General features: G+C 36.0%; 1 protein-coding gene across 4 annotated transcripts in view; it reads left to right on the top strand.

The window, feature by feature from the left end:
- LOC127872910 (TNF receptor-associated factor 6-like) overlaps positions 1 to 14,051 on the top strand; it is a 79,204-nt gene that overhangs the window by 1,143 nt on the left and 64,010 nt on the right. Inside the window, exon 1 of one of the 4 annotated variants that reach the window (XM_052416445.1) lies at positions 3,351 to 3,465. The exons of 1 other annotated variant lie outside the window; for it this stretch is intronic. The gene's annotated coding sequence lies outside the window, so the exon portion shown is untranslated. Of the gene's footprint in view, positions 1 to 3,350; positions 3,466 to 3,499; positions 3,522 to 3,566; positions 3,687 to 14,051 lie in introns of those variants that run through there. 2 more of the 4 variants (XM_052416466.1, XM_052416463.1) reach the window with 2 other exon arrangements.

Below are 14,051 nucleotides of genomic sequence, written 5' to 3'. Positions count from 1 at the left end.
GGCTATGGAACGAAATAGAATATCAATAATTGCATAATGTGAAATGCGTAAATGCAAATAATGCGATACAAAAATATGTGTAAATGGTTAGAACACATTATTTAAGATTGCACGCTCTGACTGTTATTAACGGACATGTGCCCAATCTATAGATTTGGAGTGGCTGTCGAGTTCGCTTAGCGGTTTATTGGTACAAGCGCTTCTTATCTTGGCGATTCGGGTTCAATTTCTGTTCATGGTAGAATTAGATTTTGGTTGTTGGTCACCATGCCGGCCAGGTGGGATATCCCCCAGGTACACCGATTTTCTCTTACAGTAACGCCCTTAAATGAAACATATCTCACTAAAAAACTCCATCACGATCGGTTTCAAGCCCAATCCGATTGAAAATTGCAGTAGGCTACCCTACCTTGTGAAAAACCCTCTAGCAACTGAAACGAAAATCGCGGACCATGGAGAAGATGGCCCTCAAGATGGAAAGTGTATGACGCCGGACGATGAAAGCCAGAGAAAACTGGAATCCGCCAGACTGAAGACTATAACATCCACCAGGTGCACCACCACCATCGTTACAAGGAATGTACCAACCTTGTACCAAAACGGTAAGACAACCTACACGTTCAAACTCACCATCCTAGGTATCGGCGATTCAAGATAGACATGTTTTGGGGATAAAGCGACTTACTTCCGCAGATTTATTGATGTTCTAGTGACATGAAAAGTAGGATGAAAAAAACAACTCAGTGAGTAGCCTTGCTGCTTATCAAGTCGGCACAGATAGCGCTTATCGGGTGGGAGGGGGGGGGGGCATGGACCACAGATCAAGACATCCCCTTTCCATATAAAGATGATTAACATGGACGTTATTCAGTGCTACGCCCCGACGAACGACAGTGACGGACAACTGAGGGATCTGCCAATCACTTGCAGCGCACCAATGAAGGAAGAGATCCACCTTTCAATCAAGCAATCGAAGAACGGCAAGTCTGCATGACCTAAAATCATACCGATAAAAGCGTTGAAGGCTTATGCCGGGTTCAGTTTGGAGCCACTCTATCCGCTGTTCACCAATATAAAGCAGGAATAAATACAAACAGATTTAATGAAAGGCTACCTTATGAAGCTCCCGAAGAAATAACAATTTCAGTTCTTGCTCCAATTACCGAGAGATAACGCGCTCGTCCAATCCAGGAAAGTTGCTCAGTCGCGTTTCGCTCAAGCAAATGAATAACTCTGCAGGACCCGCTGCTCCATGGCCAAACAATCGGCATGCTAAACACGGATCCTTAAGGCATCCTTAAGCAAGGATAATATCGCACAAATCTAAAACAATCCCTGTGATGGAACTCACTCCTCTACCCAAACTTAATCGACTACGAGAAAGGGTTTGGCGGCGTTGACTTGAGACTACTAAGACATCAAGAGGTGTCAAAAAGATCACAAATTCATCAGGAAGTCTTCTTAAGAGATAGCTTGAGATCTGTTAACGGAAGACAGGTTACCGACGCCCTCGATTTTGAAAATCTGAATAAGGCAACGCTGCTTAATTTTACCTTTTCAATATCTGTCGGCTATAGACTGTTTCAGTTTGACAATATTGAAGATCAGACCCTCTTTAAAATAAACTAACAGCAAATGCAGGAAAATACCATCATCTTTGCAGACATTCGTCAACAGAGGCAAGAGCAAGGTGCCCAACACCAACGGATCCATCGACACACCCATCACATTCCAAGGCGAGGCGCTGGAAGAGGTGGAAAACTAGGCCTATATCGGCACCATACTGGACAACCACAATTCACAATTAGTCCCAACTTCTTGATTCTAGTATGTTAAGTAGCTAGGGCCGGACATACTTCGGCTCCTCACGCATTGCAGCCTCATGTTTGGGACTACCTCAGAAGCACCGAAACATACACGTTATTGATTTGGAATGTTAAGTCAGGAACTGTGTATCCGCTCATAATTCCTATTACCATTTTCACAATGAGAGTTGAGTGCGGAACTGTTAAATCCGCTAAATATTTCTTAATAAGAAACGATAACTTTAATCTCAAACATAGGCTAGCATCGTGGCAAAACGCAATCCTGCTTCCCTATAGTTATAATTTTCGGCGATTCAGTATTAGAAGTTAATTCATTTGGGTCTGCTGGCGGGTCTCAATAAAGGTAAAAACCTGGGTGAGACAGATTCGGAGAACATACATTTGAAAGTATTGGGTTTGCATACGCCAGCATGACAGCAAAAGGATTGTGCGCTTTCTTTAGACGGTATACGTCCCATATCACTGTGGATCAGCAAACGATTTATTGCTTAAATCTGAGGATTCTGGATATAGCAGATGTATCACGATTGATTCCATAACTCAAAATATCAAGGTCAATGTGCGGTCACCATATCCCCGAATGCCAAAATAGGGTACCTCCATTTTATCCGTTTGCTATAAATAGCACAGTCCTACTTCGGAAAGTATAGTAGTTAGATTTCTCAGTGAAAAACGCAAGGATATGTCAATGTGTGGTTTTATTGTGTGGCAATAAAACGTCGTGACTTGACAGCGTGGAAAGGAAACTGAAATAAAAGAACTAATATTTTTAATGAAATACTAATATACCATATATATTAAAGTAATAGAGAACATAATTTGTTAAATACATATAAGCCATGTGCGCAGACATATATATATATATATATATATTCAAATTGGTGTTTTACTAATTGATATCATAGCCACACGCTAACCACCTGTGATTTTTACTTGCAAGCAGTTTGAATTATGATAGTTGTTGTTATATGTTAAATATATTTATGCGGCATCTAAATGACTAAATTGCAGCAATGTTAACTTACAGTAGGGGACGTTAATTTGTACAAACGTGTGTCCTTGCAAGTGAATCTGGAACTTGGTATTTGTTAGCTAAAATAACTTCAGCGTACAGTTTATATAGTATTGACATACCTGTATAAAGTCGCGCCTGTCAAAAATCATAAAAAAAGCGACATTTAAAGTTATGGTAGCCAGAGCTAGGTATTTGTGCGGTGAAACTAAAATATGTTTTTATTTATTTTTCGATCTAGGATAAATCAGTAAAGATTTTTATTCTCAAATCCGTATTTTCTTCTGTCGTTATCTTTTATTTATTTATTTATATAATGACGTACGTCTAGAGATGTGTATTGTTTTATGGTTTTCTGATTTCAGATAAAATAACAGTGGACAAGTCCCTTTAAGATTAAATAATGTACGACGTACAAAAGGCGGAAGATTGAAATACACGGGGATTTCCCATGGAATTTAGAACTAAGTTTAACCAATCACATACAGGCGGCTATTTCCGTCAATGTTTGCGACTCCTCCCGAAGCCTCTTCGACCTTGCTCGCTAATTTCCGGCAAAAGTATTACTGCATTTGTGCTTTCGGACAATACTGGTTCTTTATCAGGAGATGTTTAATTGAATGAATGGTAAAGTTCTGTTAATTATATGTTTTCACAAATCGATGTATATGTACGTCTGATAGGTATAAGTGTTAAGTTTAAATTTGAAATGTCATATATTTTCGCGAAACGATGTTGGTATTTCTATTCTGTTAGAGTTAATGTTAATGAATAATCGTTGCATATTTTACATTGCTCAGTAATGTGCGATATTTTTTTTAGATCTTCGCACCATCTATGATGTACAGGTACCATATTTTGTCGTAAGACTTGATAATACAAAAATTAAGGATTTAGCTAAATCATCAGAATCATTGACAGTGGCCCCCTTCATTTTAATGCATCCCTTTCCAATTATGTAAGTTGTAACCCCTTTTTGGAAGAGGCTAGAGGTACGGATCCGTACCTCTAGAATTTTGTTCTAGAGGTACGGATCTGTACCTCTTGCCAAACAGGCAAATCACTGGGCTTTTGCTACAGGTACGGACCTCCTGTTTTCACATATTGTGTGTCCTTTTTATAGTTAAAATGTTCCACACTTATGTAAGATCAATAACAACAAAGTATGTTCCTTAATTTTAAATCAAATGCACTTAATCCGCTCAGTGGGACTCGTTTGTTTACATTGTTCAGGTTAGAGATAATTACCAAGGAACACCGGTTATGGTATACAGTATAATCTATTACTGCTTCTGTAGTGAAAGCGTTGTCGTCTCACGGATGGGAGCGTTCAGTTAAAGTCTGACATAGTGACCATATGAGGTGCAAAATAATAATTATTACAAGTATATTTATTAAATGAATAATTGCACGTATGTCACACTACATCCAGGCAATACCACTTGGAGGCGCTCTTGTCCATGGCCCTTAATTTTGAAAAAAAATCCTAAAGTAAAGAAAATATAAAATCTTTCTGAGTGTAAGATAAAATATGGATACATAGACTCTTTAATGAATACAAAAATAAGATATTTTTAAATGAAAATGGAAGTAATTTAAGAGATTAGTAAATGAATAAAAGAATAAAGTACGCATTTGAAGGTTGTAGATACATGTACACATGAGTTGAACTTAAATTTTCTGATTTAATATAATTGGAAACACTTAAGTATTGACAGAAGTTGTTTTCGAAGAACGGATACAACTATTAATTATTGAGAATTTATTAATTTGTCATACTACAATTCAGTGCCTTCCCCAGGAATTTGTTCAGGCGCCCCGGGGGTGGGTTCGGGAGGGGTGCCCCTCCCGACGTTGATTTTTTTTAAATTTAACGTGTCAATTCACGTTCTGTGGTGCGTTATAACTCAAAGAAAAACAGCGTCAAAAGACGTCATTTGGTGCGCTATGACTCTTCAAAAAAATCCCCCATTCATTTAAAAATATATTTTTTATATTGTTTAATTGTTTTAAAACTTTTCCGCACAGATAGTAAAATCCCGACTCGAACGATTCCCCAATACATCCGTTTCAACCCGACTCTATTACTGTATACTTACTATTTTTCAAGTTTCTATTTATTACCCGATAATCCCGTTTATTCCGTTTTTATCAATCTCTTTCTGGTAAATATTTACGATAAAAGCTTTCAGTTATTTCTTTAACACAAACCTTGCCATTTTTTAAGTGACTATTAATAGATTTGATGAAATATTGCCTCTGAATATGCGTCAATCCTCCCTGTGCTTGTTAAAACGCTCAATACACGCCATTTGTATACAATAGACGCGATGTTGTACATGCTGCATAATTTTCGCGCTCTTTTTCATTGAGAAAAAGATTCGACACAAAATAAATTTGCACTGCTAATTTGAAGCAAAAATATTTAACGTTGCGGTAACATTTACATTCGGAAGTGTGTTTCGGATTAAAAACGCGTTAACATCGACTTACGGTAATGGGTTTCGGATTACAAATTTAATTATTCCCATTTGAGATTTCAACAAATATTAACCGTTGCGTTAGAAATTCAACGATAATTTGTTTTACGAGTCGAATAAATGTTTTGACGGAATTATGCATGAAATTCACGTTGTCCACGAGGATCACGGCCGGTTGCCATCATCAGTCTTCTAACTATCGATTATCGGACGAAACATTTACACGTGTGCGTAATTAATTCAACCAAAATTTGTTAAAGCGCATTACGTGTCGAATAAATGTCAGAAAAACGAGGTGAATCAGTTCTATAAATGGACATGATGAAATATACATGTACTGGAATTAAATAAATTGTTATCACATAATTGTAACCGCTATAATAATTGTTTACCACTTGCAATTAATTTCTCGTATTAATTATGAGTCATAGGTAACACTTGTTTACAGTAAAAAGGTGTGATGATGATGCCCGAAACCGTCTTTAATGTTATGTACTGTACTATTTATCGGTTTTATATTACACTACTTGCTAATCAAGCTGCGATAAACTCTTACTTCATGCCCGACGTCAATCAAAAATAATGGTCGATAGTTAACCCCGCCCTCACAAGCATTCGCGTAACCGATTGGACGATGAACTTCACAGTTTGACGACTGGAAAGTTACCAGATACATCCTTGTCAGGATTTAAATGACCATGTAATGTGGCTAGAATAATCGATACGCGCGTCACGCTATTCTCTTATCAGTGGATTATCCATTACCCAATGTGGTGTTTATGGCGATAACTTGTGAAAGTAGGTACCGAGTGCTCTTTTAAAACAGGGAATATTGATACACTGATGGGGAAACCTTGATTTTTTTGGACAATCTCCACTTTCTTTTACTGAAGAATACACTGATCGGAAAATTTCACGCGCCCCGGGGACTCTGATTTCGAAATTCAAGCGCCCCGGCAAGGGGCGCTTAAATGGCCTGGGGAAGACCCTGCTACAATTAATTAAGATACCGAGATACACAGCAAGATGAAATTATAATTGAATATAATGGAAAATCTAATTGCGCACAAAAATATAGGAAAATAACTTATGACAATCTGGTGGAGAATACGGATTTTAGACAGTCAGCCGACACCTCCCAAATAATTTTAATTAATCCTTATTAACATAATTTAATTAATTTTAATTAACAAAATTTAAAGGGATCTTTTCACGCTTTGGTAAATTGACAAAATTGAAAAAAGTTGTTTCAGATTCGTAAGTTTTCGTTTTAGTTATGATATTTGTGAGGAAACAGTAATACTGAACATTAACCATGCTCTAATATACCCATTATATGCATCTTTTGACGATTTTAAAACCTAAAAAATATAAAGCGTTGCAACGCGAAACGATTGAATAATTTGGAGAGTTCTGTTTTTGTCGTTAAATTTTGTGAAACTACGAAGATTGCTTATATAAGGTATAAAATACGTCGAGAATGGGTACTCGGCGGAATAGCTCAGTAGGCTAAAGCGTTTTTACTTCAAGACTCTGGCAGGACTCCAGGGGTCACTGGTTCGAAACCTGCTCCGGGCAATGTTCTTTTCCGTTTTTAATTTTTTTTCTTGATTTTTTACTGGAGCTTTTATGATCCAATGTTAACACTTATCAATATAAAGCATTTAATGAATAAGTTAAAAAAATGCCAAAATCTGTGAAAAGGCCCCTTTTAAATGGTTATGGTATAATTTTGAGAAACGCTTATTTTTATGTAAGGAATTGTGCAGTTTGTTTTCTGATAACAAGCTATCAAATTGATAACAGTTTTACGCACTTGCGTTAAGCCCCGTTTTCCCAGAGCAATACTCATTTTTGTAAGCACATTTTCGATTTTGAAGCTTACATTATGCATTTAATTTATGAAGTTATAGGAATATTTAATACATCAACTGATAATAAATATTTATGTTGTTTTGATATATATTACAGAGTTGTTCTGATATTATTTCAGAGAATAAAGTGGGCTGTTTTACATCAACTTAGTCATTTACGTCCCTCATGCATCAGAGGGAATTAATTTGCGCTGAGCGCTCACTGAACTAGAAAAATGGCCGAAATAATATTCGTAAAGAGACGGAAGCCATAATTGAATTTTAAAACTCTCAAATGACAACGTGTACGCATTGTCTGGAAGTTAAATACTGTATGCTGGTATGTACTCATAGTGCACTCAATTTAAAATTAAAGCAGCGATTTTTTTTGTCCAATTAGGAAAAGTACCCGTACCGGTCCAATTGGGAAAAATTGAGTCATGAAAACCCTCAAATTGGGAAAAATCGAGTTGTGAAACCCTCAAATTGGGAAATTGGTGTATTTGATTTTATGCTCCCAAATACTGTAAAATTGATAACTAAGTGTTTTCAAGCTGTCAATATTATATTTACCTAGGTTCAAACCATAGAGCTGCACAGGGAAACTAACAAAATGTTGCATTTTCCAAAAAAAAAAAATTTTTTTTTTTTTTTACCTTAAATTGGGAATTTTTTGGCCAGCATTTGGGAAATTTGTAGTTTTTTTCGTAATTGGGAAAGTGCTGTTTACCAGTACTTTATAAAGAAGGAAAAAAATCGCTGTAAAGGTAATTTACATTTCAACAAATGCGCTAATGCACTTTAAAAAGCACCTTAAAGACATTGTTGGTCCTAGTGAAGACAATTACAATGTTCACACTTATCTTACATTGTTTGTAAAAAGTAACTTCCATAAAGGCAATTACTAACACGTGGTAAACAGGCATTGTTTCAGTTCGGTAGATGTTTCACAGTTTGACACTCTAAGTGCATGCACGTGCAAACGACAGAAGTTGTAAGGCGTGTAAAGTTTGCCTTTGTTCATTTTAATATCTTGAAATTCTAAAAAATCAGCAATATATACAAATAATTAAAGTTATTATATGAAAGCTCTCCCACTAGTGAGACGACAACGCTTTCACTACAGTAGCAGTAATAGATTATACAATATACCATAACCGGTGTTCCTCGGTTATTATCTCTGACCTGAACAATGTAAACAAATGAGTCCCGCCGAGCAGATAAATTGCATTTGATTTAAAATTAAGGTAGACTACATACTTTGTTGTAATTGATCTTACATAAGTGTGGAACAGTTTAAGTATGAAAAAGTGCACACAATATGTGAAAACGAGAGGTCCGTACCCATAGCAAAAGCCCAGTGGTTTGGCTAGAGATACGGATCCGTACCTCTAGAACCAGATTCTAGAGGTAAGGATCCGTACCTGTAGCCACTTCCTTCATTTTTATGGGCACATCTGTTTGTGACACTCTCATGTTTTATTTAAAGTATGTTCTTGTATTTTTTTGTTTATAGAATAATATAATGTATTATACTTTGTATAAACATTAAGCTATGTTAACCAGGAAAATACCTTAATATTACCCCATAATCAATTTGGGTGTGATGCAGCTAAGAACTGCACGGAAAAATACATTTGCTATCTTTGATCTCATTGATATAACATTTTATCTTTCACCAACACCAATCACAATCAAAGCTGTATATCTTTTTAAGGATATGTCTTGTTTTCTCTTAACCAGTCATTTTATATATGCTGGTCAAAAAAGCTGTAGTAGTAACTGTATTTACATCACAACAATTATTATACCCCCACAAACGAAGTTAATAGGGGGGTACATAAGCTTGTCTGTCGGTCGGTCCATATTAAGTGTCCGCTCTCTAATTCAAATTGTTTCATCCGATCTTCACCAAACTTGGTCAGATGTTGTATCTAGATGATGTCTAGGTCAAGTTCGAATATGGGTCATGCCTGGTCAAAATCTAGGTCACAGGGTCACTTAGTGCGTTTTAAACATTGAGCATGGTGTCTGCTCTATAATTCAAGTAGTTTTCATACAATCTTCACCAAACTTGGTCAGAAGTTGTATCTAGATGATGTCTTGGTCAAGTTTGAATATGGGTCATGCCTGGTCAAAACTAGGTCACGGGGTCACTTAGTGCGTTTTAAACATTCAGCATGTTGTCTGCTGTTTTTTGTGAAGACAACATGCAAAATATTCTGTATCAAGGCGGTATGTGGGGGTATTCGTCACGTCTGTGACAAAGCTCTTGTTATTAACCTCCTGACCTTCAAAGATTTCCCAGCCCATTCGGATAGTTAAACTTACAGCATGCTTAGGTTTAAATAAGGAATAATTGTATGATTATTTTAAAATGATCAATATCATACTCTGTCTGAAGTAAATGCATAGTTGCTTCATATGCGAGATTAACTTTATGCAGGGCTTGCACTAGCAGGGGCGTAGCTGCTAATAGGCACAGCAGGCCCTGGCCTACAATTTCTATTTGAAATATGAAAAAAATTAAAATGCTTCAACGTCAAAAAACGCATTCAAATGTTGACCCTGAGGGGGTGAGGTGTTTGCATTTCATATTGACATAGTCCTCAGACAATGGATTTTGGTCGTGTTCAAAGGACATGTCTTCCAATTATCAACTCTACTTATTTCTATTTGCATAGATTCTAGCTCGCTTCTTTACACGTGACTTGCTGTTACAAGTTTACATAGATCTACATGTAGATCAACTTGTCTCCCTTTCAACACTACCGTAAGTTGTGATCGATTGTTGGATTTTTAAGAAACATTCCAAATGATGTTTATGACGGCGGAAAAATAAAATGGAGCACTTGCCCCTGTATCCCGATCAGTTGCCTGAATCCGGGTCAGTTCGGTCCCTTGATGCCGAACAAAAACTTGCCGTTCTAGACATGCAGACAGTATTATTGGAAAGAATTTCCATGGTTTGACTTGTGAATAAGTGGAGTGTTACACTTTTAAATGTTTCTCTGTTCCATATTGTTTTAAAACTTAGTTCTCTGGTATAAAGATAATACAGTAGAGTTTAGTTCTCTGACATTGTGATAAAACATTAAAATATCAAAGAAAAGCAGGCTAAAGTAATATATTTTCTTATCATATTATTTGTCTAGATATGCTTTAAATCTCACCACAGGCCTTATAGGATTTTAAAATTTTCCAAAAATTTTCAGAACATTTTCTCAAGTGTTTTATTGGCTGAGGTCAATACTGGGTCATATAAGATAAAATAAACAAGTCCCTAGGTCAACTTCAAGAAAATAAAAGATTTTGAATGCTGCAGAAGTTGAATTTATAGTTAAATTTTAATTAAACTTTTACAGACCTTTTTTCAAATTCAGCGATTTTAGTTTTTTCTGTTTGAAGTATCAGTAAATTGCACTTTGCTTGTTTAGAAAAATTACAAAATTCCCAAGTGCAAATTCCAAAAGATTTCCAAAGGAAGAAAAATTGTGTCATCTATGAAGACCAGTGTTGGCAATTTAATAAATAGAATGAGCCCTGAAAATGGACTTTTCAAGCAAAAAGGCATGCCAAAGACTATTTAAATGTGTTCGAACCAAGCCATGCAAAAGACTTTTATAATAGGTTAGAACCAAGCCTTTAAAAAGGCCAATAATTCTCAAACTTAAGATTTCATGACAAGAATTTTCCCATTTGAACAAAAGCATCACTGTATTATATCATCATACCATACAGGTGGGGTAGCTTGTTTTTTTTTCTTCTTAAAAACAACTGAAATACGTATTTAAGAAAAATCATTAATTGATCTTTTTTGGAGGTACGTTGGAGGTACGACATTACCAGTCCAGTTTCCAGTTTTATAACGTCTAATTACTGTGAAACCATTTATTTTTGCCAGCACAAAATTTCGTCTTTTTAAAAAAAATGACATTATCATCAGCACTTAAATTCGCCAATTCCTGGCTTTGAAAAATAAAAATTCTTCAGTCATTATCTGATTTCTTTGTCAAATATGCCTGAAATATATTGCGGATGCAATAAATCGTAGTGGGGAAAGAGGAAGGACACTTGAAAGTCACAGGAGTTGGAGCCGGTGAGTCACATGCCAATATACTGAAGTACCTTACCTCTGTGACGGTTTGATGTTTTTCCATTGTTGTATTGGACCAAGAAAACTAACAGACAATAACTTACAAGCACACACAAGGCATTGTTGCTTGTCATCTTGGTCCAAGTTTCTCGTAAAATATGCAGAGCAACACTTTAATCCGTTTCCATTCTTAACGATTTATTTCATTAGCGAGAATTGTCTCCCTTCTGATTACATTTATTATAACTCAGTAGTCTGATGTCAATATCCGTGCATTGAACTTGCAATATCATTTAGCACATATGTGTATGTTATTTGTGTATAAAGTGTTTTATCCTTTCGTAACACTTAGGTAATTTAAGTATTCAGCGTTATATCCATGTTGTGAAACTGTGACAAAGTCAGTGTTCGATTCTCCGCCATTTTGTATCTATGGCCGATTTAAGGCCGGTCTGAGGCTGTTTCTTGGCCGGTGGCCAATTTATGGCCGGTGGCCAATTTATGGCCGGTGGCCAATTTATGGCCGCGGCCAATTTTCAGCCAGTTTTCGGCCACATTTCGGCCAAACTTCAAACGCTTTGTTGATTTTCTAGTCAGTCTTGATTTTTCTTGTGGGGGAGAAGCATTAACATCAGCTTGCTCCCGATAAGTGTAAATAACTAATCCATGTTGTGAATTAATCTGAACAATTAGTAAAGAAAACACTTTTACGTGAACATATTTCCATTATTGCGACTTTTCACAGAATATTTGTCAACTCATCACGGAACTTTAGAGTATTTATTCCTGAAGAAGTATTTTAACAACATGTACATTTGATTACGTGCAATTGTGTAAGCTTTGTATACTTGTACACTATGACGCGAATGCTGAGGTTATTCTCAACTATGTGCATTTTAACGGTGGCGGGAATAAAATGAGTTACTTGGAGACATTGTTTATTTTGATATAAACTCATTGTTGCCTAACTTTAATACGCTACCAATATTTAGAGCTAGGCACCAACAATACTAGTCTTTTGTTGATCAGTAATGGGCCCCATAAGTGTATCACTATAATGATTAGCGAATGAGTGGGATCGAATAACAGTTAGCGAGTCTTTGAAACAGTGAAGCCAGTTGCCAAATTGTCTTATTCATTTACTATCATGGCCAAACTGATAACAACCTTACCTTTATCGGCGCAAATTAGAGACGATGCGAACATTATTGGTATTTATAAGTGTTAGCAAACTATTTGGTCAGTTTTCAATAAAGTTTCAAGAGTTTTGCAAGGTAAATATTTGATATCGTTATGTACAGTAATTTGTCTGACGTGTCACTTGTAATAATGTCAATGAATTTAGCAAATTTAAATTAATACACTATTCCAATAATAACGCGGATGACAGGTTCAAAGTCTCGATAAATGTGTTAAAAAAATTTATTAACACAAACATACGCCATTTTTCGAAAGTGTAAAAATAACACTGCATTATCTGACAGCGGTTTCATAGGGCACAGTTCAGATTAAATTGTAACAACCAATGGATGAGTGAGTTTAAATTATATTGAATGCAATGTTTTATTGCGTCATGCTCAGTCATGTGAAAATCGTGCTTCTCGTGGATTTCCTGAAAAACGCGCGAAAATGAAAGTGAATTTCTGTAAACAATTACCTTACGTTTGAATGGAACTTATCGTCATAATTGCTTATTTCTCTTTACCTATTACGTAAACAATCGCTACAGTGCTCGACACTAACGGTGGTCCGTTGACCAGGGGTCAGTAAAAAATAGGGAGGACCAGTGAAACTAGAAATTTGCTTGATCCGTCAGACCAGTTAAAAATCCTGGCCAGCTTATTGTGAAATACTGGTGGAAAGCTGTTTTCATCAATAAAACAACTTTATATGTTCATAATAAACCGATAATTTTATCATTATTTTATGGGCCGACTCGAGACCAGGATAAAAATAGCAACATTATTGGAAATTTCAATTTTTCTAGATGCCTGGATGACAAAAACCTGTTGTCGCATCAAAAAATCGATTTGCGATCCGCAAATTTCTCCAGAAAATGTCTCCGGACTTGGCTGTGATCGTTACACAAATTAACTTAAATTTGGTTCGGGAAATGAACAAAATGGTATTTATTATTTTGAAAAAGCAGCAACAGTCAGCATTTTATCGATCTTGATACCATCAGAATATACTTTGTTTACCGTAAGAATTTATACTGGAGGGCGCCGAATAATGTTTTTATATTGCGGGATAGTAAACTTGCGTATTTTCAAGATTACAAGTGGTTGAACCTACGCCTAAAAACTTAAAACTAATGAAGTGAAGCTTGAAGTACATCGAAAATATGAAAGGGATATTGAGATAGATTAGTAGATAGTATAGTTTTCTTTTTATAAATGCACACTGCATTGTGGATAGTCCTGAAAGTAAGTTGAAATTTAAGTAAAATAGAGAAATTGTCGGACCACTTGAAATCTTGGGGGGACCAGTAATTTCTGAAAGCTGGTGGTCCTTTGGGTCAGAAGGTAAAGAAGTTAGTGTCAAGCCCTGCTGTAACAAATATCAATGATTTGAAACATGTATTGTAAAAATTGTCGAAGTTGTCAATGATTAGCCCATAAACGAAACACAAGCTATTTTCACACCTTTATTGTAGTTGAACGCTCAACAACCAAACACAAATCAGTATGTTCTGTATTAATTTGTAATCAATGCAGAGAATGTATATTAGTCAGGTGTTGATCACACATCATCATCTTTTAATTTCGTTAATTGTCTATGATC

This window comes from Dreissena polymorpha, chromosome 1, assembly GCF_020536995.1.
Source record: "Dreissena polymorpha isolate Duluth1 chromosome 1, UMN_Dpol_1.0, whole genome shotgun sequence".
Classification (NCBI taxonomy): Eukaryota; Metazoa; Mollusca; class Bivalvia; order Myida; family Dreissenidae; genus Dreissena; species Dreissena polymorpha.
This window is presented reverse-complemented; position numbering and strand designations above follow the sequence as displayed.